Genomic DNA, 26399 nt, shown 5'->3' with positions numbered 1-26399 from the left:
GTTTTCAGAGTATGATTAGGTTTATTCCTAGGTATTCTATTATTTTTTTTGCAATTGTGAATGGAATTGTTTTCCTGATTTCTCTTTCTGCTAGTTCATCATTAGTGTATAGGAATACAACAGATTTCTGTGTACTAATTTTGTATCTTGCAAGTTTGCTGAATTCAGATATTAGATCTAGTAGTTTTGGGGTGGATTCTTTAGCGTGTTCTAATTACAATATCATGATATCTGCAAACAGTAATGGTTTAACTTCTTCCTTACCAATCTGAATGCCTTTTATTTCTTTGTGTTGTCTGAGTGCTGTGGCAAGGACCTCCACAACTATGTTGAATAAAAGTAGAGAGAGTGGGCAGCCTTGTCTTGTTCCCGATCTTAAAGGAAAGGCTTTCAACTTCTCTCTGTTAAGTATGATGTTGGCTGTGGGTTTGTCATATATGGCCTTTATTATGTTGAGGTACTTGCCATCTATACCCATTTTGTTGATAGTTTTTATCATGAAAGGTTGTTGAATTTTCTTGAATGCTTTTTCGGCATCTATGGAGATGATCGTGTGGTTTTTTTGTCCTTCTTTTTGTTGATATAGTGGATGATGTTGATGGATTTTCTAATATTGTACCATCCTTGCATCCCTGGAAATAATCCTACTTGATCATCCTGGTGGATCTTTTTGATGTATTTTTGAATTCAGTTTGCTAATATTTTGTTGAGTATTTTTGCATCTATGTTCATCAGGGATATAGGTCTGTAATTTTCTTTTCTTGTGGTGTCTTTGCCTGGTTTTGGTATTAGGGTGATGCTGGCCTCATAGAATGAGTTTGGAGGTATTCCCTCCTCTTCCACTTTTTGGAAAACTTTAAGTAGAATTGGTGTTAGGTCTTCACTAAATTTTTTATAATATTCAGCAGTGAAACTATCTGGTCCAGGGGTTTTGTTCTTAGGTAGTTTTTTGATTGCCATTTCAATTTCATTGCTGGTAATTGGCCTGTTCAGATTTTCTGTTTCTTTCTGGGTCAGCCTCGGAAGGTTGTATTTTTCTAGAAGGCTGTCCATTTCTTCTAGGTTATCCAGTTTGTTAGCATATAATTTTTCACAGTATTCTCTCATAATTCTTTGTATTTCTGTGGTGTCTATAGTGATTTTTCCTTTCTCATTTCTGATTCTGTTTATGTGTGTAGACTCTTTTTTCCTTGATAAGTCTGGCTAGGGGTTTATCTATTTTGTTTGTTTTCTTGAAGAACCAGCTCCTGCTTTCATTGATTCTTTCTATTGTTTTCTTCTTCTCGATTTTATTTATTTATGCTCTAATCTTTATTATATGTCTCCTGCTACTGACTGTGGACCTCATTTGTTCTTCTTTTTCTAATTTCATTAATTGTGAGTTTAGAGTGTTCATATGAGATTGTTCTTTCCTGAGGTAAGCCTGCATGGCAATATACTTCCCTCTTAGCATGGCTTTCACTGCATCCCACAGATTTTTGAGGTGTTGAATTATTGTTGTCATTTGTCTCCATATATTGCTTGATCTCTGTTTTTATTTGGTCATTGATCCATTGGTTATTTAAAAGCATGTTGTTAAGCTTCCATGTGTTTGTGGATTTTTCATTTTCTTTGCATAATTTATTTCTAGTTTATTACCTTTGTGGTTGGAGAAGCTGTATGGTACAATTTCAATCGTTCTGAATTTACTGAGTCTCTTTTTGTGGCCTATTCCTGAAAATTTCTTGATCTATTCTTGAAAATTTTCCATGTACACTTGAGAAGAATGTGTATCTGCTGCTTTTGGTTGTAGAGTTCTGTAGAGGTCTGTTAGGTCTATCTGTTCTAATGTGTTGTTCAATGCCTCTGTCTCCTTACTTATTTTCTGTCTGGTTGATCTGTCCTTTGGTGTGAGTGCAGTGTTGAAGTTTCCTAGAATGAATACATTGCATTCTATTGCGCCTTGTAATTTTGTTGGTATTTGTTTCCCATATGTAGTTGTTCCTTTGTTTGGTGCATAGATATTTATAAAGGTTATTTCCTCTTGCTTGACTGACCTCTTTATCATCATGTAATGTCCTTCTTTGTCTCTTGTGACTTTCTTTGTTTTAAAGTCTATTTTGTCTGATACAAGTACTGCAACACCTGCTTTTCTCTCCCTATTAGTTGCATGAAATATCTTTTTCCATCCCTTGACTTTTAGTCTGTGTATGTCTTTGGGTTTGAAGTGAGTTTCTTGTAGGCAGCATGTAGTTGGGTCTTGTTTTTTTATCCATTCAGTGACTGTGTCTTTTGATTGGTGTATTCAGACCATTTACATTTATGGTGATCATCAATAGGTATGTACTTATTGCCATTGCAGGCTTTAGATTCATGGTTACCAAAGGTTCAAGGGTAACTTCCTTACTATCTGAGAGTCTAACTTAACTCACTTAGTATGCTATTGCAAACACCCTCTAAAGGTTCTTTTTGTTGTTGTTCTCCTTTTTCTTCCTCCTCCATTCCTTATATATTAGGTGTCATATTATGCACTCCTTGTCTATTGCTTGACTGACTTTGGGGATAGTTGATTTAATTTTGCATTTGCTTTGTAATTAACTGTTTTACTTTCTTTACTGTGGTTTTATTACCTCTGGTGACAGCTATTTAACTTTAGTAACACTTCCATCTATAGCAATCCCTCCAAAATACACTGTAGAGACAGTTTATGGGAGGTAAATTCTCTCAGCTTTTGCTTATCTGGAAAATATTTAATTCCTCCTTCAAATTTAAATGATAATCTTGCCGCATGGAATATTCTTGGTTCAAGGCCCTTCTGTTTCATTGCATTAAATATATCATGCCGCTCCCTTCTGGCCTGTTAGGTTTCTGTTGAGAAGTCTGATGACAGCCTGATGGGTTTTCCTTTATATGAGTTTTTTTTTCTCTCTCTCTCTGGCTGCTTTAAGAAGTCTGTCCTTATCCATGTTCTCTGCCATTTCAATTATTATATGTCTTGGTGTTGTCTTCCTTGGGTCCCTTGTGTTGGGAGATCTGTGCACATCCATGGCCTAAGAGACTATCTCCTTCCCCAGATTGGGGAAGTTTTCAGTAATTTCTTCTTCAAAGACACTTTCTATCCATTTTTTCTCTCTCTTCTTTTTCTGGTACCCCTATAATACAAATATTGTTCCATTTGGATTGGTCACACAATTCTCTCAGTGTTCTTTCATTCCTAGAGATCCTTTTTTTATCTCTGTGCCTCAGCTTCTTTGTATTCCTCTTCTCTAATTTCTATTTCATTTATTGTCCCTCCACCATATCTAATCTCCTTTCAAAACCCTCCCTTGTGCTTGCTTCAGCAGCACATATTCTAAAATTGGAACAATACAGAGAAGATTAGCATGGCCCCTACACAAGGATGACATGCTAATTTGCAAAGCGTTCCATATTTTTATGGGTCCCTTACTTCTGCTGTATCCCAGTCTAAGGAGGTCACAAATACAGAGGCAAGTAGGATCTCATACCAAGACAGTCAGAGAAGCCTCACAGTAGTGGGGAACATCAAAAACTAGTGTCTTATCCATATGTCTCACTGCACGAACAGGATTTAAAAACAAGTGGAGAATTATGTAGCAATTTTGATCCATCAATCACAAATAATTCTACAAGTAAAAAGAAACCTGAGTGTACCACTTTCAACTTAGTCAGAGACACATGCAAGGCATTGATTGGCTATGATGCTGCAGCCTCATCTCTACTTCTTGTCAAAGATGTCATTTGTGAGGATGGTAAGGGAAAAATCAGGGAAGAAGGATTAAGAACTTATGTAAAACAACAGTAAAAACTTGGCTCAATTTTGCAGAAGCAACAACCTCACATGGAAGTTGAAATGTTGAGTAGTTCAAAAGCTGTGAAGGAACTCACTGAAGAACAGCAGAATTTACAGAAAGAGCTTGAATCTTTGCAGAATGAACATGCACAAAGAATGGAAGAATTTTATGTTGAACAGAAAGACTTAGAGAAAAAGCTAGAGCAGGTAATGAAGCAAAAGTGTGCCTGTGACTCAAATTTAGAAAAAAAAACAAAGAGGGTGAATATGCAGCACAGTTGGCAGAACTGAGACAGAGATCGGACCATGCCAAGGCTGATAGGCAGGTACTCCAAGATGAACTCAGACAGGAACAGGGGGCAAGACAGAAGTTAGGTAATTGATAAAAGATTTAAAGCTGCAAATTTTGAAATCATCGAAGACTGCTGAAGAATGGAAACCTTTAAAGAGATTAGTCTGTGTATTTCCAACAGGGTTAATTTTTGTTTGATTGTTTCCTTCAGTTATTGAATTCTGTACAACATGTTTACATGAAGATAACTAAGCATTCTATCCATTGTAGATCAGAGAAAGTGAAAAGATATATTAGTACATAAATTTTTACATTTTCCAAATGAATGAAAATGTATGTTTCTTTATACTTTTTCTCCAACCAGCTTAGTAACAATACTATATGGTTTCAAGTTTTAGATAATCTGCCTATATTTCTAATGTAAATTTAGCAGTTGAATACTTTTCTAAAGTTTCATTGTGTGATGAAAAATCGTTATGGTTAAATTTGTTATCCATATTTCAGACTTAATTTTAGATACAGTGGTGGATTCATGTTTCATATATAAAAGCTATTCCAGAAGTTGAATCTCCAGTTTTTTCATTAACACAGTCTACATTCTAAGTTGATACAGTAATATTGATACAGCATACTCACTATTAAACACAAAACTTGCATTTATTTTGTTCCTTTGTGGTGAATTTCCACCAGTTCTCTTTTTAATGTCTCTTAAGAGACATTTTTTCAAAAGAGAAATTACATTTGAGATTATAGCACACCCCATGGGCATGATGGGGAAAGATAACATGCTTTGTTACCAACTGCTGCTGAACAAAAGAAACAGTTGTGATTTGTTTTTTGATTTAAATGTGGTAATATGTAGAATTTTTTAATGCAGCAACTTGAGGGTATAAAATGTAATAATTTTTGAACTTTTGTTTATGTTAATAGTGATGTTAAAATGTTAATGTTCTTAAAAACTGATACCATTGATATGTGCATCAGTTTCTATACAATCCATAATTCTCCTGTACAATTTTTTTATGCAGTTATGGGTCTTACTGAAATTTATATAATGGGTTCATTTTCCTTTAAATTGTAAAATATTAAACACCTTGAAGGTTTAAAAAAAAAACCCTCCACTTTGTTCCTCAACAATTGGATTTCCATCCTAAATTTGTTCCTGAGTTCTTGAATATTTTTCTGTACCTCCAGGAGCATGTTTATGATTTTTATTTTGAAATGTCTTTCAGGAAGATTGATTAGCTCAGTCTCACTTGACCCTTTTTCTGGTATTGAGATTTTGCTTTGTGCCAGGTTCCTTTGACATTTCATATTTGTATGTGGCTCTCTCTAGTGCCCATAAGTTCTACTCTCTAGGGCTGCTTAGCCCCTGGAGTGATGTCGAGGGTCACAGGCGAGCTGTGCTGGTGCCTGAGGGGAGGAAAGAGCTGTTTCCTCCTTCCCAGCTGCTATGCCCATCTCCACTGTCAGAACCAGTGGGCCAAACACACAGGTGTACGCCTCTATGCTTTGCGTTTGTAGCTGCTGTAGGCAGATCCTCCCTCTGGCTAGCCTGATGTCATGGCAGGCTTTGCTGGTTTGTGAGTCAAGTGGGAGCTAGCCACGAGGAAGGCACAGCAGGTTGCATATCATGGTGGGGGGCCTTGGAGCTGCATAGCCAGGCAGGGGAAATGGAGCCTGAAGATCCTGAAAGTTCCCAACCTGCTAGGTAGAGTGCACCCAGACAATTTTGTCTACCTCTCCTTTCTTCTGAGCAGTAAGCTCTGTGCAATCCTTTCCCCTTTAGTGGCCCTCTCGCTTTTAGGAAGTCTCCCAAACTGCCTGCCCAGAGCAGCTGGATATAGATCCCTGTTTTCCGTAAGCAGCTGGAATCTCAGTCTCTGCAGGTATTCCACCTGTCTTTGCTTTTCAACCCCACTAGTCACCAGAGCACCATGCAATGTAGGTTCCTGCTCCCAGAGCAGATCTCCAGGGCTAGGTGTTCAGCAGTCCCAGGCCTCCACTCCCTCCCCGCTCCATTTCTCTTTCTCCCACCCGTGAGCTGGGATGGGGGAAGGGCTTGGGTCCTACCGGGTCCTGGTTTTGGTATGTTACCCCATTCCGTGAGATCTGTTCTTTTCTCCAGGTATAGGCTGTCTGGTGCAGCCTTCTTTCCTATTGCTCTTTCAGGATTAGCTGTATTAATTTTATTTTCATATTATATGTGGTTATAGGTCTCTGTCTCACCTCTCACGCCACCATCTTTAATCCCCTCTGTCAATCATTTTATGATTTTTAACTATGGAAACAAAATCAACAAAGAATGAATGACATTTTTATTTTTTATAATTTCTAACACAATTGATAATATAATATGATACCCTGCTTTTAATGTTTAACTTTCTAGGATGCTTTTAAAGAGATTCCTTTTTTTGTAAAAGTATTCAGAGGATTTTTTCAATTTTCCCAAATATCTGTCTAATCCTTTGATATTCAGATTATTCTCCCTTAGAGCACCCATTTGAGTCATGATCCATGCTAATTTTATCAGTTTCACTTTTTAACTAGTCTAGCTGGCTTTATGTGTGACTTGAGTAGGGTTCAAATATCACTTTCATTAACCTCATGAAATCTTGCAGTTTTGAGTCAGTTTGCATCATATTCATTATTGCCCTAAAATGCATCCTAAAAATACAGGTACAACATCCAATGATTAAGGAAAGGCCAACAAAATTTTGTCATAATGGGTAAGGACAGACTCTTTAATGTTGAGCAAGGAGGAGTATTTGAATAGGGAATAATTATTGAGTGATGTATGCATTAGTATTTTATGCCATGAGAACTTTTGCTTGTGTGATGAATATTCACAATAATGGAAACTCCCTGTTTTGTCTTTAGTCTTCTGAATATGGAACTGTTCTGCTTTCTGGGAGACTGATTCTGAAATTTTTCAGATTGAATGTAAAAGCTTCCCCATCTTACATAAATTCATCAAGTATGATATTTTTTAAAGCACCATCAAAATGTGTGTGTATGTGTGCATGTGTGTGTGTGTATAAAATATAGACCTTGAATAAAAGTGAATTGACTTCTTCCAAGTAATAAGATGGAAATTCACTCATAGCATTGACTAAACTGGGCTGCCAATGTTGATAGTGATATTTATTTAGCATAAATAATATTCTACTACCAAGAAAGATATTTTTCTATCCGATAGATATTAGACAAAGAATGTAGTACCAGTTGACTCACTGTTACATTACAGTAGATGCCCCAAGGAAATCCTGACCAAGGAAAGAAAGCCCTAATAAAATAATTATATGAACCACAGGGGCAATTAACCACTCTCTGAATAGATGAATTTATTCTGTAATAGTATAGTCTATCACAAGCTGATTCATTAGACGTGAATTTTGAAGTAGAAAAAAGAAAAAGAAAAACAGTAATCTAGAAATGGGACCTATTAGTGACCATATTAGTGGTCAAATGTTATAAACACTAATTAAATATCTGTATATTTTAAATTCTGACATTTTATTATTCAAAGACTTGAATAATGTTAAGACAAAGCCTTTTCTTCTAAGTTTCCTATGTATATAGTAAGTTCTATAATTAGGAAATAAATCTCATCCTAAGCTGAAGTTATTTCTCCCTACTGCTAGAAACTTTATTTTCCACATTTGAAAAATAATTTTGTACCAACCATTAAAACACTCTTCTACTATTTTCTGAAACTTATTTAAATATAATGTTACTGAACTACTTTTGTACTCTACCTTTCCAACCAAACTATAAGCTTCTTATAATCCATCATACTCTCCAGTTTCTACTACAGTGCCATGTAGTAGACATGACCAAAATATTTATTTGATATGACTGATACAAACCTATTCTTTTCTAGAATAAGAAAAATTAAACTTGACTCCTGTTTAATATATGGTACTGTACTCTCACAGAACTAGGCAAAACCTTTATGGCAAATATTAACCATTACCCCTATTACTACACTTATAATGACTACTTCCAATATGAATCATTCAGATCCATGCTCTAGAGACTCTGAGAATGTTAATGATCATGAAGATGAGATGATACATTCCTGAAAGTGTGCAGAAACCTATTTTCTTACAAGTGGATTTAAATTGGTACACCTTTTGGAAAGCAATTAAGATATATATGTGTATACCAGAAGCCAAAAGACATAATTATCCTTTGACCCAATTTCTAAAAAGCTTTTCTAAAGAAGTATAGAAAAAACATTATGCCAAGGAAACTTTGTAACATTATTTATAAAAAATAAATTTGGAAAGAACCTAAATGATAAATAATAGTGAGTGGTAATAAGCAAATTACCATGCAATAATATGATGATATTATACAAATGTTTGTAAAGGATTTGTTGAAACATGGACTTCTTTGTTAAAATTATATAAAATTTAGGTACATTATTATGACTGTCTTACAAAATATAGCATATAGGGATACAATCTGGAAGATATGCAAAAATCAACAGTTAAACAGTGATTTGCTTGTGAGTGGTAGAATTATTTTCTTTCTTACATTCATTTGTATTCTCTAATACTCCTATAAAAATCATGTATTATGTTTTTAAGTGTACTTATACTTGTCACCAAAGTTCTTACAATATGATTGACCATATTCTCTATGCTATACTTTTCATCCATGTGACTTATTTATTTTATAATTGAAAGTTGGTACTTCTTTACCCCTTTCACCCATTTCAGCCATCCCCCATCTCCCCTCCCCTATGGCAACCACCATTCTGTTCTCTGTATTTATGAGTCTCTGTTTCGTTTTTTAGATTCCACATATAAGTGAAATCATAAGGAATGTGTATTTCTCTGTCTAATTTATTTCAATTAGCATAATACCCTTTAGGTCCATGTATATTGTCACAGATGGCAAGATTTTGTTCTTTTTTATGGCTAATATTCCATAGTATCTATATACCAAAACTTCTTTGTCCTTCCATCTGTTGATGAACACTTTGTCTGCTACCAAATGTAGGCTATTACTGATAATGCCACAATGAACATAGGAGTGCATATGTCTCTTTGAACTGGTGTTTTCCTTTACTTTGGATGAATACCCACAAGTGGAATTGCTGGCTACTATAGTAGTTCTATTTAAAAATTTTTAAGAACCTCCGTACTGCTTTCCATAGTGACTGTACCAATTTACATTCCCACCAACACTGCATGAGGTTTCCCTTTCCTCCACATCCTTGCCAACACTTGCTATTTTTGTCTTTTTGATAATAGCCAGTCTAACAGGTGTAAGGTGATATTTCACCATGATTTTGATTTGCATTTTCCTGATGATTAGTGATGTTGTGTATCTTTTCATGTACCTGTGGGCCATATGTATTGTCTTCTTTGCAAAAATTTCTATTTAAGTCCTCTGCCCATTTTTTAATCAGGCCATTTGGTTTTTTTGATAGTAAGTTGTGTAAGTTCCTTATGTATTTTGGATATTAACCCCTTATCAGATGTGTATTGCTAATATATACTCCCATTTGATAGGTTGCATTTCATTTTATTGATGGTTTTCTTCACTGTGCAAAATCTTTTTAGTTTGATGTAGTTCTGTTTGTTCATTTTACCTTTTGTTGCTTTTTTCCTGAGGCAACTAGTACAAAAAAGAAAATGTTCAGACCAATGTCAGCGAACTCACTATGTATGTTTTCTTCTAGAAGTTCTGTGGTTTCAGGTCTTACATTCAAATATTTAATCCATTTTTAATTTATTTTTGTATGGGGTGTTTTTTTTCTATTTTTATATATCTTCAAAATTCATTCTTTTGTATATAGCTGTACTCTTGCCTCATTTGTCATAGATTAACTGATCATATATGTGTGGGTTTATTTCTGGGCTTTCTATTCTGTTCCACTGATGTCTTTTTTTTGTGCCAGTCCTATGCTGTCTTGAATATTTTAGCTTTGTACTATAGTTTGAAACCAGGGAGCATGATACCCCCCCACCCTTTGTTTTTCTTTCTCGAGATTGCTTTGGATATTCAGGGTCTTTTGTGGTTCCATACAAACCTTAGGATTCTTTGTTCTAGTTCTATGAAAAATGCAGTTGGTATTTTGTTGAGGACTGCATTGAATCTTTACATTACTTTGTGTAGTTTGGGCATTTTAACAATAAAAATTCTTCCTGGCTGTAAGCATAGAATATCTTTCCATGTATTTGTTTTATTTATCTTATTTATTCAGTTTCTTTCATCAGTGTCTTATAGTTTTCAGAGTATAAGTCTTTCACCTCCTTGGTGTAATTTATTCCTTGGCATTTTGTTCTTTTTGATGCAGTTTTAAAGGGGATTGTCTTCTTGATTTCTCTTTATAATAGCTTATTATTAGTATATAGAAATGCAACCAGTGTATGTTAATATTGTATCCTGCAACTTCACTGAGTTCGTTTATTAGTTCTAGTAGATTTTTGGTGTAGACCTCAGGGTTTAAGATGTGTTTAACATCCTGTGCAAATAATGACAATTTTACCTCTTCCTTCCCAGTTTAAATGCCATTTATTTATTTTTCTTGTGTGATTGCTGTGGTTGTGGATACACTATGTGTTGAATAAAAGTAGGAGGTTGGCATCCTTGTCTTTTCATGATTTGGAGAAAAGCTTTCAGATTTTCACCACAGAGTATTATAATTAGCTATGTATTTGTCATATATGGACTTGACTGTGTTGAAGTGTGTTCCCACTATACCCACTTTCTTGAGAGTTTTTATCAATGAATAGACCCTGAACTTTGTCAAATGCTTTTGCTGCATCTACTGAAATGGTCATATGATATTTTTCCTTCATTCTTAAATGTTGTATGTCGCATTGATTGATTTGAGGGTGTTGAACCATCCTTGAATCCCTGGAATAAGTCCCACTTGATTGTAATATGTGATTCAGTATGTTGTTGAATTTGGTTTGTCAATATTTTATTGAAAATTTTTATATCTATGTTTAGCAGGGATATTGGCTTGTAATTTTCTTTTTTCATTTCTTTGTCTAGTTGGTAGCAGGGTAATGCTGGCCTTATAAAGTGAGCTTGGAGTAATACATTTTTCTTCAATTTTGGGGAATAATTTTGGAAGGACAGATACTAACATTTCTTTACATGTTTGACAGAATTCACCTCTGAAGTCATCTAGTCCTGGACCTTTGTTTCTTGCTATTTTTTAAATTACTGATTCAACTTCATTGGTCATAATTGACCTACTCTGATTTTCTATTTCTTTGTGTTTCAGTCTTTGAAGGTTGTGCATTTCTAGGAATTGAGAGATTTCTTCTAGGTTTTCCAATAGGTTGTTGTACAATCATACATAGTAGTCTCTTAGTATCTATTGTATTCCTGTGGTGTCATTTATAACCTCCATTTCATTTCTGATTTATTTATTTTTTTCTTGATGCATCTGGCTGGAAGTTCATTGATTTTTATCTTCCCAAAGCCAAATTTTAGTTTCATTTATCTTTTTTTTAAATCTTCGTTTCTACTGTGATTGTTGTATTTCTTTCTTTCTACTAACTTTGGGCTGTTTGTTCATCTTATTCTAGTTTTTAACCATTTTTAGAAACTTCAAACTATAAAAGGAGAACTAGCATTACTTTAAAGTACTGAGGACCTGATCAAATTCACAAGCTGCCATGATTCTTCTTCCAGATGAAGGAAGCCTCAGTATAAGTCATCAGTTTGCTTTTTGTGCCCTAAAAGGTCTTGTCTGGGCTTATCACATACCAAGCCAAATACTTCTCCATTTCAGTGTGGCAACCCCAGCTCCTGCCCTTACTGTTCAGTATTTGCTCTTCATTTCCTTCTAATGAGACCAGGCAGAAGTTCCTTTGTAGTTTTGACTTAATTATGTGTGATGAGTCCTACCTCAGTTTTTTTTTAATGAACGTACTAGTGAACCACCAAAGTAAAGCTTTACTTCTACTTGAGATGGACTACCTCTTGATTTTTCTCATGTATTGTTTAATGTCCACTGACGTAGGTGGTTTAAACCTCTCTGACAAAATAACTTCATTTTCTGAAACCCAACTCATGTCATAGTGTCATAGTTCTAGCTTAGGCATTCTTCTCTATACTGTGCACATATTAGTATAGTTGGGCCATTAACTTTTAAAAATATGCATAATAGCTTATTGACATATTCATATATCATACAACCCACCTATTTGACGTATTTAATTCAGTGTAATTTAGTATATCACCATGTTATACAGCTGTCATCACAACCACTTTAGAACAATTTCCTCATACCAAAGAGAAATCTGTACCCATTAGCAATAACTCCCTTTCCCCCGAAGTTGTGTCCTCCCTCTTCTATAACCTACCTTAAGCAGCCAATAATCTACTTTTTTATCTCTAAAGATTTTCCTATTCTGAATATTTACTATATTATGGTCTTTTTACAATATGTGGTCTTTTGTGACTAGTTTCTTTTATTTAACCCAGTATTTTTAATGTGCATCCATTTTGTATCATCTGTCAGTATTTCATTTCCTTTACTAATGAATAAATTCCACTTATGGATATATCAATTTTTATTTATCTATTCATCAGTTGATGATCATTTAAATTATTTCTTCTTTTCCCTATTATAAATAATACAGCTATGAGCATTTATGTAAATGTTTTTGTGTGAACATGTTTTCACTACCCTTTGGTATATAAGTAGGCAAGGAATTAGTGAGTCATATGGTATGACTATTTTTCAAAGTGACTATACCAGTGATTTCGATGAAAATCACATTTAATCTAAAGATTAATTTGGAGAATATTGCCTCTTAACAGCATTTTAAGGTTCATGCTCATTCATGAACATGACATGTCTTCTCATTTATTTGTCTTAATTTTTTTCAACAATCTTTTGCAATTTTTAGAGTGTAAGTTTACACTTTTGATTATTCCTAAATATTTTGTTCTCTTGATATAATTTTAAGTGGAATCATTTCTTAATTTCATCTCAGATTGTTCATTGCTTGTGTAGAGAAATACAACTCATTTTTTTATACTGATCTTATATCTTGCAACCTCTTCTGAACCTGTTTATTTATTTATCTTTGAGTTTCTTAGAGAAATCCTTTGGATTTTCTATATATACAAGATCATATCATTTGAAAAAAAGAGATAGTTTTATTTATTTCCAGTCTAGATGCCTTTTAATTGCTTTTGTTGCCTAGTTTCACTGGGTAGGATCTATAGTACAATGTCCAATAGAAGTGGTGAGAGTAGATATCCTATGGCTTGTTCTTGATCTGGGAAGAAAGTACTCACTCTTACACTGCTAAGTATGTTATGAGATGTGGATTTTCTTAGATACCTTTTATTGGTTGAAGAATTTCCTTTCTAATTCTAATGTGTTGAGTATTTTTATTGTCAAGATGTTAGATTTTGATAAGTGCAGAACTGCTTATTCTGCACTCACTGAGATAGTGCATGGATTCTGTTTTTAGTAACATGCTGCTCTGTTAAATGAATCAATTTTTGGATGTTAAACTAACCTTACATTCCTGGAATAAATGCCACATAGTTATAGTGTATGATTCTTTTCATGTTATTGAATTTGGCTTTGCTACTTTTTAAGAATGTTTGTGACTATGTTCATAAGAGATATTGGTCTATGTGTTAGTCTGTAATTTTCTTGTGATATCTTTATCTAGTGTTTGTATCAGAACATTGGCTTCCAAGTGAGTTGAGAAGTGTTCTCTCCTGTTCTGTTTTTTGGAAGAGTTTGAAGAATTGATATTAATTGTTCTTTAAATATTTGGCAGAATTCACCAGTGAAGCCATTTGGATTAAGCTTTTATTTGTGGGAAGTGTTTTGTTTTGATTGTTCCCCCACCAGAATGGTACATATGCTATAGTTAATGAACATACATTGACAAATTGTGGGAAGTTTTAAAATTATTAATTTAATCTATATATTTGTTGTAGGTCTATTCATATTTTCTATTTCTTCTTGAGTCAGTTTTAGTAGTTTATATCTCTTCAAAATTTGTCCATTTCATCTAAATTACCTAAATGTTTGACTTTGCATTCCCTCATGATCTTTTTCTGCATTTCAGTAGTAATGCCCTCTCCTTCATTTCTGTATAGTCATTTTTAATCTTCTTTTTTTTAGTTAGTCTAGCTAAAGGTTTGTCAATTTTGCTGATCATTTCAAAGAACCAAATTTTAGGTTCATTGGTTTTTCTCTATTTTTATCTATTCTCGACTGCATTTATTTCCACTCTAATTATTATTGTTTCCTTCCTTTTGCTTTCCATCAGTTTAGTTTCTCTTATTATTCCAGTGTCTTAAAATTAGGTTATTGATTTGAGATATATTTTCTTTTTTAATTTATGTGCTTACAGTTATATTTCCCCCTAAACACTGCTTTATCTTCATCCCATAGTTTTTATGTTTTGTCATATTTCATTCATCTTAAAATATTTTATAATATCCCTTATGATTTGTTTGACCCATTGATGAATGTGTTGTTTAATATATAACTATTTTTTACTTTCCCAAATTTCTTTCTGATATTGATTTCTAATTTCATTCTATTATTTTTGGAGAACATACTTTGTATGATTTCAATCCTTTTACATTTATTGAGTTTCTTTTATTCTCTAGATATGGTCTGTCATGAAGGCTATTTTATGTGCATGTAAGAAGAATGATGATTCTGATATTGTTGGGTAGAGTATTTTATGGATGTCTATTAAGTTTGTTAGGTGGCTTACAGTGTTATTTAAATTTTCTCCTTGCTGGTCTTACATCTAGCTGTTCTACACATTAATAAAACTGGTATAGTGAAGATTCTAACTATTATTGTTAAATTGTGTATTTCTCTGTTCAGTTCTCTCAGTTATGCCTCATGTATTGTGAAGCTCTGTTATTAGGTACGTATGTTTACAATTATTATATATCCCCAATAGATTGAAGTTTTATAAAATGTCCACCTATCTCTCATAACAATTTTTGTTTTAAAAATATTTTTTATCTAGCTTTCTTGTGCTTACTCTTTGCATGATTCTATTTCTTCATTTTTAAAATTTAAATTATTTATATCTTTGAATCTAAACTTTGTCTCCTCTTTAGCATGTATTGAATATTGTTCTTTTCCCCAGTTTGACAGCCTCTGCCTTTTGGTAGATTGATTAATTCATTCAAATTTAATGTTATTTATATATTTAGATTTATGTCTGACATTTCATTCTTTGTTTTCAATGTATCATATCTTTTTTTTGTTCCTCTGTTCTTCCTTCACTGCTTTTTTTAATTAAATGCATACTTTATCATGTAATAATTTAGTTCTCTTAATGATTCTTTTCACTGTATTTTTTAGTTATTTTCTTACTGACTGCTCTAGGGCTTACCATACACATCTTACCAGATTCTACTTCAGATTTATACTGACTTAATTCTACTGAGATTAAAAGTATTATTGCTATATAACTTTATTTTCTTTTCTCCCGTTTTGTGCTGTTATTGTTATCACTTATATCTATATGTGTTATGACCCTAACAAAACATTGTTATAATTATTAGTTTAGGTAATTTTTAGTTTAGGTATACTTATTAGTTTAGGTAAATTTATTTCTTTTTAAAAAGCTAAGAGGACAACAAGTACATATTTGCGGTTTCTTGTATTAGCTTTCTTGTTTACCATTTCTGGTTCCCATTTTTTCCTCATGGATATGAGTTTCAAACTGGTGTCATTTCCTTACTCCAGTACAACTTTGTTCCCACCCACCTCCTTTGTGTTATTATTATCAGTTATTACATTGCTGTGTGTTATAAACCCAACAACATGTTATCATTGTTTTGTACAATTCCTTTTTAAATCAGTTAAGAGAAAAAATAATGCATTTGTACTCTGTTATAATACCATAATTACCTTCATTGGTGCTCTTTATTTTTTGTTTGGAGTCAGATTAACACCTGAAGTGCTTTCAGCCTGAAGAACTTTCTTTTAGTATTTCTTGAAATGTGGGCTACCATTGAATTATTTCAATTTTTGTTTATTTGGGAACATATTTATTTCACATTCACTTTGAAAAATAGTTTTATTGGATATGTTTTTCATTGAAAGTTGTTTGGAGGGTATTTCTGTTAACACTTTGTTTATATTGTCCCATTGTCTTCTGGCCTTTATTGTTTCTTGAGAAACAGCTGCTGATGTTATTGAGTTTCCTTTACATATTGGTGAGTCCTTTTTCTCCTACTGTTTTCAAGATTCATCTTTGCCTCTGTTTTAAATATTTTACTATGTTATATCAGGGAGTGAATTTCCTTGTGTCCTATTTTAAGTTCATTGAGCTTGGATGTGTCAGTTAATGCTTTTCATCAAATTGACCAGTTTACAACCATTATTTCTTTGACTTTTTTCTAGTCCTTTCTTACCTCTTTTTGGGTACTTCCAGTTATGCATATGATGTTGTGTTTAGTAGTGTCCCACATTTCTCTGAGGCTCTGTTCACTTTCATTCATTATTTTGTTTCTCTTCTTTAGTTTCATAGTCTCTGTTGACCTATCTTCAAATTCACTAATCTTCTGCCAGTTCTACATTGATCACTCTGGCAAATTTTTCATTTTAATCATAATTTTCAACTCCAGAATTTCCATTTGGTGTTTTTTTCTTAATAATTTGTCTCTTTATTAATATTCTGTATCTGTTGAAACATTGTCATTGTCCTTTGCTTTAGTTCTTTGAACATATTTTAATGGCTCCTTTGAAGTCTTTGTTGGATATGACATTTGGGCTCTCTCACAGGCAGCTTCTGTTCAGTTTTTCTCATGTGTACAGGTCATACATTCTTGTCTTTTGCATTCTTGTAATTTTTTTTATGAAAACTATACATTTTGGATAGCATGTTATATCAATGGTAGATACTGATCCTCTCTCACTGGGCTTTTTGTTGTTGTTTGCTTGCTTATTTGTTTAATGACTTAGCTGCACTATTTGATGAAAATTACATCTTCTACTGTGTAATACTCCTCAGAGGGTTCAGATTTGCCCATGCACATGGTCACCCCAGAATGACAGTAGTTCCGTTTAGGGATACTTTAGACTTTCTTTTCCTGACTTCTGCCTCTATTGATAATTCACATATCAGTTAAGTTCCACTGATTGCCAGTGTAATACTCTATTGTTTTTTATAAGACCCAAGAACTCATTTACTCCACAGTCCGATCCAATTTAATTCTGTCCTCTTTGCTAAAGTAGTCTTTGAGGCCATTCTTTGAAGTTTGTTCTGACCCCAGAACAAACTTTTTTTTTGTTTGTTTTTGCTTAATAACTGATGAATCTAGTCATTTCCTATTGTTCAAAATGTGGCCTATGATTTAGCTTATTTCTCTTGTGAAGTTACTATCCACTTCTTACTTGCTTACCAGCAAAATCTTCATTGTTCCAAGAGCAACCTTAATATTGAACTTTCCCACACTCTTCTAAATAAAGTCAGTCATATTGGGGAGAGCTTCAGCACTCTTTTATGGCTTGCTTCAACCTCTGGGCAAAATTTCTAGTAAGCTACTGCTGTGAAGCTAAGTACACTACTTTTCTTGGAGTGACACCTGTGTTTTATGAGCAGGGCTGTTGGTGGGACAGTAGCCTCTGATCTTGACTTGCCTCTCCTGGTGTGAACTTCTTCCCTAAGACTGAGCTTGGCAAGGATCTTTGGGGTCACCACATTCTCAACCTACCTCACCTAGAGTAAAACTTCTACTCTATAAGTGAGGCTGGATACAGGAAGGGAGCCTCTAACCTCTCTCTCAGCCATACTTGGCTCAAATTTAGTCGCTGCAGTACATAGCTGGGGTTATGAGAAGTGTTAGTGGCTTTCCTTTCTAACACCTCTGGGAGGTACCATGGGTGCTCTTGACTGGCAGCTGGAGAGAGAAGGAGCCCTGCATTCATGGCCACACCCATCTGGAATGGAACCTGTCTTGCTGAGCTGGTGGGCAGAGGTGTGGAAGAGAGCGGGTCATGAATCAAGTGCCACTGACCACTGTTAGTACCAAAAGTTAGTAAATTATCTTGTATAAATATTTCTTCATTTGCTTCTTGTGCTTAGGACAATTTCCAAGAATTTTAAGTGTTTGTATAGTTTTTGCCAGTTATGGTTATTTCACGGGAAAGCTATTCACTCCTCATCCATTTCAGAAGTGGAATTAGGCCATTAGCTTATAGATGATATCCCATCAACATCTGTTCTTTTCAGGAAGACCTTATTACTGTGTGATTTGTTATTTATCAATATATTGGTGTTAGCTCTAGAAATCAGCATCATCATGCCCCAAACTACTTTGTACATTATACTATCAATGAATAGTATCAATAATATATTTATATTTAGACTTAGAACCAACAAGTGTGAATAGATGCAACCTGACTTAAGACCACCTGTTTATATAGATAACATTTTGTCGGTCATCTACAATGAAAAGGAATCAACAATTCTGGAACAAAGCCAACCTGCACCCACACCCACTGTGAAAAGGCAGGAATGGGGGAACTTTCCCCTTTCTCTGAGAGAAGATTATCCCCCAGGTAACTCAGGCTGTGCCAGGCTAGGCTGGGCCTTCTTTACTTCTCCAGCAATCATTCTCTTCCCAGAGCTTACCTGATGAAAGATAAGCTATGCTCTGTCCTGTGTTTAAAGAATGTTGAAATTCTTTGGAATTTTAGTATGAGTTCTAAATTAGTTAAATTTTAAGAGCTTACTTCTGAAGAGTTAAGGTATTTTAAAAGTTCTCACTTCTCCCCATCTAAACTCAGTTGACTACTTATCCTGCACTCTAATTTACTCAAGTAAACTGGAATAAAAGATCTTCTGGATCTGTTGCTTGATTAAGCCTTCAAGCACCTGCATAATATATATATGTAAGGCTTAGTTTTATTTCATTTTCTTGAGGATATTTTTCTATTGTATTTAATAACTGATATCCAGTTATTTCCTATTCACTGAAATGTCATGTTGTATTTCATTCACATGCAGGGTTAATAGGTTTCTATATTGTATCATTCACATTTTCAAAAATGTCTAGTGGTCTTCAGACTATTCAAGAAGTCATTCATAGTCTTTCCTGTTTGGCCACAGTTTACCTTTCTTGCCTCATTTTCTATATTCTGCACTCATATTAGGCCAACAATTTACTACTTTCTTCAAACATACCATTTATTTCACATACCTACCCTTTGTTATCAAAGATGCTTAACCAAGTGAATGCGAGTGATTGCAAAAATCTTCTGATAATTACATGAGATGTCAGGGCCCTGAACCACTACTACTGAATCAGAATCTTTATGTGTGATTATGTTTTTTAAAGCTCCTGTATTGATTCTAAAACTGCTTAAGAACATTGCTATTCTCTTTCACTCCTTGCAGTGTCCTACCTATCAACTTGCTTTCACTTTGCCTGACAAAGTCTTGCGCTCAACAAAAAAAACCCGAGAGAGAGACGATTAAAATATTACCTTCTTCAAAGATTTCTCAATTGTGACTCCATTCTTAGTCCAGTGGATACTTGTTATTGTTGCATAATTAGTATCAGTGCACTCTTTCTATGCTTAGGAGATCCCTTACCTTCCAAATTTGACATAGTTCCTACCTTAGAGACTCAAAATGCCAACTACTTACTTTCCCAGTCACCCTCACACATTGAGCATGAGTCCATAAACAAGACTCTGCCATTCAGACACTCACATTGCAATCTCTGAAGCAAAAACTAGAGACATGAAAAAATAGACCACAGACTCCATACACTGCAGCCTCCAAAGGGGATTCTACAGTCCTTCCTGGGGAATTCTATGAGATGCTGCCTACCTTGTAATAAACTTATTTTCTGTTGTAATTACACTGAGTTGATTTCTATTGCTGGTAATTAAGATTTAAGAACACCTAATAGAATAATCACCTCTCTGTATCCCCCACAGCACTTCATTCACAAGCCAATATAGCAATAAATCATACTGTCTTAGAATTAATTGCCAATAGAATGCAGGTTAACTCTGTCAAGAGAGAAGAAAAGAACATTCCGGGCAGAATGTATAACAGGAAGCCATTTGGCTAGAATGAACATAGAATATACCAGGGACTGATGGGACAGAATGTCTAGAAGATAAAGTGAACTAATTGGTAAAAGATGTCAATGGGTAGAAAGTTGCTAGAGGAATTAAATAACTGGATCATATTCTCAAGACCATGTGAAGACATTTTTATTATTTTAAGTTCCAGAACAAGCTATTAAGGCTTTTTAATGGGCATATATTATGCTCAAATATGTATTTTGAAATGGAAATGCTGGTGATTTTACTTGGATTTGAGTTTACACACAGTATTTAGAAGTTCTATATTTTTCTAAGCTGCCACTGCCACCTGGCCATGTCTTCCTACTAATCCTACATTTTTCCTTTTGGAGCAATCCAAGGGAAGACCTCCCCACTCTCATCAGACACCTCTTTGTCCTTCAAAGCTACGTGAAGAGCAGGCAAGGGCAATATTTGCTATTACTAATAGAAATTGCTAATAAAGAGACTTAAATTTTTATTAAGTCCATTTATTTCATATAGATATATAGTGTAGATTAGATTCTTTTGCTATCCAGGTATTAACACATTTCTGGGTTTTTGTTTTAAGAGTTGGAATACCTTTCATCCTGGTCATTTAAAACAAAAATGAAAACTAAGAAAGATTATACCTCTCTACAACATATGCTGAAAATGTGTCTTTATATCATTTTATATATTATTATTATATACATTGTATGTCTTTATTTCAAGCATTATTCAAAACTAAAATTAAGTTTGCAAACACTATTCGTATTTTTCAATGATCTCAGAGAGTGAGATAATGATTACAGATGGCCAGATTGCAGATAGCCAGCCAAGTAATTAGAGCTACTATTGACTTTAATAAGTATGACCTTCTGAATTTTAGCAAATCACCCAAATCATTACAAAAGGCATTCAGTGGCAAATCAAACAATTTGGTTTTTTGTTCATTAGTATAGAGAAAGGCCTTTAAGTTTTTGAAGAATAAGTTTACCCTTCCAGAGAATCTTTCCAAGAATAATTTTAAAAGAATACCCCCAAACAGTGGCAAAACATTTGGTTGTTAATATATGCAAAGTTGGAGAGTAGTCTGTAAAGCCAGCCTTCAGGCCAAATGGCTCATAACAAAGCACGGCAGGAGCAAGGGGAGGAATCAGAGGTTAAAGGCAGAGCAAAGACTTTTCCAAGTTCCAGGCCATTGTTTTATGTAAAGATGATTTTGTTTGCTCTTCTTGACCTTATTTGTCCACATCATTTCTTAGCCATTTTATTTATTTATCTTTATTAAGGTGTCATTGATATATAATCTTATGAAGGTTTCAAATGAAAAACATTGTGGTTACTACACTCACCCATATTATTAAGTACCCCCAATGCCCCATTGCAGTCCCTGTCCATCAGCATAGTAAGATGCCACAGAGTCATTACTTGTCTTCTCTGTGTTACACTATCTTTGCCATGACCCCCCACACACCGCATGTGCCAGTCATAATACCCCTGAATCCCCTTCTCCCTCCCTCCCCAGTAACCCTCTCCCACCCCTCCCCTTTGGTGACCACTAGTCCCTTCCTGGATTCTATGAGTCTGATGCTGTTTTGTTCCTTCAGTTTTGCTTCATTGTTATACTCCACAAATAAGAGAAATCATTTGATACTTGTCTTTCTCCACCTGCCTATTTCACTGAGCATAGTACCTGCTAGCTCCATCTATGTTGCTGCAAATGGTAGGATTTGTTTTCTTCTTATGGCTGAATAATATTCCATTGTGTATATGTACTACATCTTCCTTATCCATTCATTTACTGATGGACACTTAGGTTGCTTCCATATCTTGGCTATTGTAAATGGTGCTGCAGTAAAGATAGGGGTGCATATGTCTTTTTAAATCTGAAAAGTTCTTTTCTTTGGGGAAATTCCCAAGAGTTAAATTCCTGAAATGGTATTTCTATTTTTAGTTTTTCGAGGAAACTCCATATTGCTTTCCACAGTGGTTGAACTAGTTTACATTCCCACCAGCAGTGTAGGAGTGTTTCCCTTTCTCTACATCCTCACCAGCATTTGTTGTTGCTTGTCTTTTCAATGTTGGCCATCCTAACTGGTGTGTGGTGATATCTCACTGTGGTTTTAATTTGCATTTCCCTGATAATTACAATGAGGAGCATCTTTTCCTGTGCCTGTTGGCCATCTGAATTTCTTCTTTGGAGAAGCATCTATTCATATCCTCTGCCCCTTTTATTTTTTTTTTGGTTTGAGATGTACATGATTTAATAAATATATTACGAAATGATCACGACAGTAAGCTTTGTAACATCCATCATTATACATAGTTACAAATTTTATTTCCTTATGATAAGAACTTACGATAATATCTTAAGGATTACTCTCTTAGCACCTTTCAAATATACAATACATATCATTAACTGTAGTCACCATGCTGTGCATTACATCCCCAGGACTTACTCATCTTATAGCTGAAAGTTTGTACCTTTTAACCACCTTCACCTGCTTTGCTAACTACCCAGCCCCCACTTCTGTCAACCACAAATCTCTTATCTATACCTATAGGTTTGATATTTTTTTTTAGATTCTACATATAAGTGAGATAGAGTGGCTACACAAATTTTTTTCCACCAATATTGCACAAGCGTTCCCTTTTCTCCACATCCTCATCAATGCTTGTTATTTCTTCTCTTTGTGGTAATAGCCATGCTAACAGGTGTGAAGTGATATATCTTTGTGGTTTTGATTTGCATTTCCCTGAGGGTTACTGATGCTAAGCACCTTTTCGTGTACCTATTGGCCATTTGTATGTCTTTTTAGAAAAATGTTCAGTCCCTCTGCTTATTTATTTTTTTAGAGGGCATCTCTCATATTTATTGATCAAATGGTTGTTAACAACAATAAAATTCTGTATAGGGGACTCAATGCACAATCATTAATCCACCCCAAGCCTAATTCTCAACAGTCTCCAATCTTCTGAAGCATAACGAACAAGTTCTTACATGGTGAACAAATTCTTACATAGTGAGTAAGTTCTTACATGGTGAACAGTGCAAGGGCAGTCATCACAGAAACTTTCGATTTTGATCACACATTATGAACTATAAACAATCAGGTCAAATATGAATATTTGTTTGATTTTTATACTTGATTTATATGTGACTCCCACATTTCTCCCTTATTATTATTTTTAATAAAATGCTGAAGTGGTAGGTAGATGCAAGATAAAGGTAGAAAACATAGTTTAGTGCTGTAAGAGGGCAAAAGTAGATGATCAGGTCTGTGCCTGTAGACTAAGTATTAATCCAAGCTAGACAAGGGCAACAAAACATCCACAGATGCAGAAGATTTCTCTCAAAACAGGGAGGGTAAGGTTCTAAGCCTCACCTCTGTTGATCCCCAATTTCTCACCTGATGGCCCCCCTGCGACTGTGCCTGTCTTAGGTTGTTCCTCCCTTGAGGAATCTTACCCGTCTCTGGCTAACCAGTCATCTTCCGGGGCCATACAGGGAAATGTAAAGTTGGTAAGTGAGAGAGAAGCCTTATTGTTTGAAAAGGTTAGCTTTTTACTTCTTTGCAGATTTATGCCCTGTGGCTTCTATGCCCAGCATTTCTCTTGAGGTATCTTTACCACTTAGAAGAATTATGATACTCGGTAATTTCGATATGAGGCACAAATTCTACTTAAGGGTTGTAATTAGGAAGGAAGAAGAAAAGCTAAAGAAGTAGCAGATGGAAGAAAACCTGGGAAGATTGATTATTTCTTTGACATATCTTCTTGTAGAGTAACTTCAGCATGTATAGGTTTTAATCTACTAATTAAATTGTGTACACACATTGACATAATAGGAATACAGTTACATAACCAAAGCAGACCTACAATTACCAGCCATCTCCAGTGAAACCAAGAAAACCAGTTAGGCACCCTAGGCATTTGTGAAAACTTATCAATGATATGATGGATATTGTCTAACTGAATTTGAATAGTTTGAGAAAAATCAGACAAATTAAAACAACACATTCCTGGGAACTGTTCACATCCCATATGTTCTTTTAACAGTAGATAGTCTAAAGTCGCAAGATTTTGGAGCACTGCAACTTGCACTTCTCCTAATTCTTGGTTGAGTTCCGACAGTATAGATCCAGTCAAATTTGTTGTTTTACTGTATGCACAGGCCAGCTTAGATATCGCCTTCTTCATTCCAATGCTCTGCCCATTTTTTAATCAGGTTATTTGCTTTTTGGGTGTTGAGACATGTGAGCTGTTTATATATTTTGGATGTTAACCCCTTGTCAAATATATCATTTAAGAATATATTCTCCCATACTGCAGAATGCCTTTTTGTTCTGCTTATGGTGTCCTTTGCTGTACAGAAGCTTTTTAATTTGATGCAGTCGCTTTTGCTCATTTTGGATTTGTTTCCCTTGCCCAAGGAGATGTGTTCAGGAAAAAGTTGCTCATGTTTATATTCAAGAGATTTTTGCCTATATTTTCTTCTATGAGTTTTATGGTTTCATGACTTGCATTCATGTCTCTGATCCATTTTGAGTTTACTTTAATGTATGGAGTTAGATGATAATCCATTTTCATTCTCTTACATGTAGCTGTCCAGTTTTGCCAACACCAGTTGTTGAAGAGGCTGTCATTTCCCCATTGTATATCCATGACTCCTTTATCATATATTAATTGCCATATATGGTTGGGTTGATATCTGGGCTCTCTACTCGGTATCGTTGATCTATAGTTCTGTTCTTGTGCCAGTACCAAATTGTCTTGATTACTGTGGCTTTGTAGTAGAGCTTGAAGTCGGAGAGCATAATCCCCCCAGTTTTATTCTTTCTTCTCAGGATTGCTTTGGCTATTGAGGATGTTTGCTGTTCCACATAAATTTTACAACAATTTGTTCTAGTTCGTTGAAGGATGCCATTGGTATTTTGATAGAAATTGCATTGAATCTGTAGATTGCTTTAGGTAGGATGGCCATTTTGACAATATTAATTCTTCCTATCCATGAGCACAGGATGTATTTACATTTTATTAATGTCTTCTCTAATTTCTGTCATGAGTGTCTTGTAGTTTTCAGAATATAAGTCTTTCATTTCCTTGATTAGGTTTATTCCTAGGTATTATATTCTTTTTGATGGAATTGTGAATAGAATTGTTTTCCTGATTGCTCTTTCTGCTAGTTCATCATTAGTATATATGAATGCAACAGATTTCTGTGTACTGATTTTGTATCCTATAACTTTTCTGAATTCAGTTATTAGTTCTAGTTGTTTTGGGGTGCATTCTTTAGGGTTTTCTATGTACAATATCATATTATCCATAAACAGTGACAGTTTAAGTACTTCTTTACCAATCTGGATGCCTTTTATTTCTTTGTGTTGCCTGATTGCCATAGCTAGGACTTCCAGAACTATGTTGAATAAAAGTGGGAGAGTGCACATCCTTGTCTTGTTCCCAATCTTAAAAGAAAAGCTTTCAGCTTCTCACTGTTAAGTATGATGTTGGCTGTGGGTTTGTCATATATTGCCTTTATTATATTGAGGTACTTGCACTCTGTATCCATCTTGTTGAGAGTTTTTATCATGAATGGATGTTGGATGTTGTCGAATGTTTTTTCAGCATCTATGGAGATGATCATGTGGTTTTTGTCCTTCTTTTTATTGATGTGTGGTGTATGATGTTGGTGGATTTTCAAGTATTGTACCATCCTTGCATCCCTGGGATAAATCCTACTTAATCATGATGGATGATCTTTTTCATGTACTTTTTAATTTGATTTGTTAATAGTTTGTTCAGTATTTTTGCATCTATGTTCTTCATGGATATTGGTCTGTAATTTTCTTTTTTTTGTGGTGTCTTTGCCTGCTTTTGGTATTAGTGATGCTGGCCTCATAGAATGAGTTTGGAAGTATCTCCTCTTCTACCTTTTGAAAAACTTTAAGGAGGATGGGTATTAAGGTCTTCACTAAATGTTTGGTAAGATCAGCAGTGAAGCTATCTGGTCTCAGAGTTTTGTTCCTAGGTGGTTTTTTTTATTGCCAATTCAATTTCGTTGCTGGTAATTGGTCTTTTCAGATTTTCTATTTCTTCTTGGGTCAGTCTTGTAAGGTTGTATATTTTTCATTACTAAATGTTTGATAAAATCAGCAGTGAAGCGATCTAATCCTGGAGTTTTGTTCCCAGGTAGTTTTTTGATTACCAATTCAATTTTGTTGCTGGTAATTCGTCTCTTCAGATTTTCTATTTCTTCCTGGGTCAGTGTT

The 26399-nt window shown here is 34.6% G+C and overlaps 1 protein-coding gene and 1 non-coding gene across 4 annotated transcripts in view; both read left to right on the top strand.

Annotated features, from left to right (window-relative positions):
- MBD5 (methyl-CpG binding domain protein 5) overlaps positions 1 to 26399 on the top strand; it is a 243384-nt gene that overhangs the window by 49268 nt on the left and 167717 nt on the right. The window lies entirely within an intron of this gene.
- LOC118933703 (U6 spliceosomal RNA) lies at positions 3308 to 3414 on the top strand. Its single transcript, XR_005033224.1, has one exon. It is a non-coding gene; the product is annotated as a U6 spliceosomal RNA (small nuclear RNA).

This window comes from Manis pentadactyla, chromosome 8 (genome assembly GCF_030020395.1).
Source record: "Manis pentadactyla isolate mManPen7 chromosome 8, mManPen7.hap1, whole genome shotgun sequence".
NCBI lineage: Eukaryota > Metazoa > Chordata > Mammalia > Pholidota > Manidae > Manis > Manis pentadactyla.
Note: the sequence above shows the minus strand (reverse complement) of the source record. Positions and strands in the feature narration are given on the sequence as shown.